Genomic DNA, 3473 nt, shown 5'->3' with positions numbered 1-3473 from the left:
ACTATAAACGAAATGTTTCGGAAATGATTTAGGTAAGAAATAAAGGTAACTTGATGTTGGAAAGCAAAAGTAGGAAGTTGTCAATATTTAGCTCAAATGATAAGGAATTTTGTTTAAACAGCTTTTTTTTTAAATAGTAAAATAACGCAGTTAACAGTTATATAGAATTTTTTGAGTTTAAGAACTACTTGTGACTAAACCTTTGTTGGTAAAATAAAGATATTTTTTTTTCTTTATATAAAATTATATTTTTGATGAGTCGCGAATCGTTGTCTTATAGTATATAAAAAATAACCTTCTTTTTTTTTTGCCGTCAAACTTGTTGAGTCCAAGTCCTCTATGACATCCTCTATGACTGAGTGCAATTAAAATTAATTTATTAAAATTAGTTTATTAAAAAACTAAATTTAGATTGGGGATGTATGGATTATAGTGATACAAGGTACAAACCATTACTGTTCCTACCCTATTCCCGCATAAATTATTCCATACCTACTAAACCTCTTCAGGTTTGCATTATATTACTTTCCCCATAAGGTGTGTATTATATATTTTCTAACATAGACGCTATAATTAGAAAGATATGGGCGCTAAAATTATTTGGCTATCTAAAAATTCAAATTGTTTTTTTGCTAAAAATTATCTAAAAAATTGTTGCTAAAAATGATACATTTTATAGATAAAATAATACTTGCATAAGATCAGTTTACCGCGACCTACGAGGTACTGTATTATTAGGGCGCTTTTTTTTTTTCCAACAATATATTAACAATATAATTATATATTAACATATAAATAATTATATATTAATATATAATCAATTATATATTAATATGTAATCAATTATATATTGACATAAAGTTAATTATATATTGATATTTAGTTATCTTAGTATATTAATTGATGATCATTTAATTAATAAATTAATGGCCTAGGAACAGGGGGAGCGAAAAGAGCAATAGCCGCCCCCCTAACTTTTAAATAAATTTTTTCGTTACAATTCTAATTCTGGCTGCCTTAGCTCCCCTTAATTTTAGTTTTAGACTCCCCCCTACCCCTAATTTCTTGGTCTCCCTACGCCAATTAATATATTAATATATTTGGTATTAGACCCCTTAAAAAATTTTTATTAAAAATCTTTGTAAAAAAAAACAATTATATTCTAAGTTACAACAACACCTTTTCAAGATGTAACTGAGAACATGAAAGTTGTAATTAAGAAAACTTTACTTAAAATATTACTTGAGAAACACATATGTAATTTAGAATTTTATTAGATTTTTGGAAAATGGTTCCTGAAGTTAAGTATCCTCAACTAAAAAGGATTAGTATAAAACTTATTTCAATTTTTGGTTTAACATATACATGTGAATCTTTATTTTTGACTATGAAATTTGTTAAACCAATGTATCGTGCCAATCTAACTAGTGAACATTTGTTAGAGTTTCTTAGAATATCAACTACAAGTTTTACATTCGCAAATTATTTTTTTTAAAGATGAAGTTTGCATAGCAACATATTTATTGCGTCTCTTCGGCCACGTTATTATTTATATGCGGCTCTCGCGTCTAAAATTCTGGCCAGCGCTGTTTTAGACGTATTAAATTTTTAAACGTTTTAAAAGTATGCATTCAATTTAAAGTTTATAAATTTTTTTTTTTTTTTGTATTTTTGCAAAATTGTTAACGTAATACAGTGTGGTCGCAAATTTTTAATAAACAGCTAATATTTTTTCAATAACTTTTACAATATCCAATTATTAAAAATAAGTATTTATCGTTATGGTAAATGAAGTAATTAAATAAACATTTTAAAATGTCGACTTCTCTAATATGTCTAAAAATCTTTGACCAAAATCAGTCAATTTAATTTATTATTATAACTTTTTTTTGTCAAAAAGACTTATTCGCCAATGGCAGAGAAGTAAAATTTCCGACTTTTTGAATAATAAAACTACTAATTTGTTCTACTTAATTTATCATTTTAAAAAGAAGAAATTAGAATTTTTTATTAATACTCAAAACTTTAGCAAACAATCAAATAAAATGAAACTTCATGTCAAATATTTAACATTTGTTTCTAGTTATTATTTAATTGCTCGTTAACTTAAAAGCAAACGTGCAATTATTTTTCATTACATCCGCCGGCGAGAGGTAAATACTTCCGCCTCCAATTTGGCCGCCGCACCCAATTGGGAGGTAAAAGCCATTGGAGGCGGCCTCCAAATGATTTTGCCACTACAATTTTTTCTGGAGGCGGCCATCAATGGCTTCGGCCTCCCTAATGGCGTCGGCCTCCTAAACATTTTGCCTCCAAAAAATAACTCTGGCCGCGGCCACCAATAGAAAGGCGGAATCTATTGGAGGCGGAAAAAAGAATATTTTGCCGCTAAAAATTGATTAGGAGGCCGCCACCAACAGCTTCCACCTCCCTAAAAAGTTTACCTTTAGGCAAAAGTTACTTTGCCGTCGGACGACATTATCAACTCTGGTCAAAACAAAGATATTAAGAGAATTTAGTATAAGCATCAGCACTACAACAATTGCCTACCTTTCTACAATAAAACTAATTAAAACAAACAAAAAAAGAGCTGATTATGTTAGGCACATCAACGAACATGTCACAAATGGTCACCAGATAGTCTGCTTGGATGAAACAAAGTTTAACCTTTTTTGTAGAAAAACGCAAGGACCGTCTTTCTAGGAAGTAGAACAAAAATGGCTATAGCTGCTTCAAAAGGTTTACGCATACGTTTGATTGCAGCTATATCAACAAAAAATGTCATCATAATAGAAACTTGCAGAGGATCATTCAAAGTAGATTCTTGTAAGAGTGGATGTTGGCTTTATTTAACCAGTGGGTTAGATCTGGGATTCGTTCAGAAGATTTGGTGAAAGACCACGCTCTTTGTCACGCTCCTTTGGAAAGAGTGTTAGAAAAATTTACTAGCTCGGTTTTTAAGTGAAGTAATTGAGCACGTGCTGTATAACATACAACCATCCAATATGTTTAACTGGACATTGCGATGATTTTTAATGTCATTGTTTTAATTTAATTTAAATATTTTTTTGTAAATAAATTATTTATATTTTATTTATTATTCATCTGATTAACTGTAAACACCCGATGTGATTTTTTAGTCACCGCCACTTTGTAAAATATTTTTTTCATGAATTTTTTATTTTATTTACAGTAATTTAATACTGACTATGGTTAGCATTGTACAATACACATGTGTGTAGAGATATATTGGCTAATTGAGTATTTCTTTGGTTTTCGCCCACTTTTCCGCCTAAAAGAAGATTGAAACTGTTGAATGGGAATTTCCAAATAAAGATACCAATTCCGTATATTTGCATAGATATACAAATGCGTTTTAGCATATATTTTTCTGCAAGGCTACAACTTTTACTAGTAATCCAAAAAAAGTAATAAGGTTGGCAAGGCGATCGAAAACTTCTCGAACGAAAGTA

The sequence above is a fragment of the Hydra vulgaris genome, chromosome 11 (assembly GCF_038396675.1).
Source record: "Hydra vulgaris chromosome 11, alternate assembly HydraT2T_AEP".
NCBI lineage: Eukaryota > Metazoa > Cnidaria > Hydrozoa > Anthoathecata > Hydridae > Hydra > Hydra vulgaris.
The sequence above is the reverse complement of the archived record's forward strand: the minus strand, read 5'-3'. Positions refer to the sequence as shown.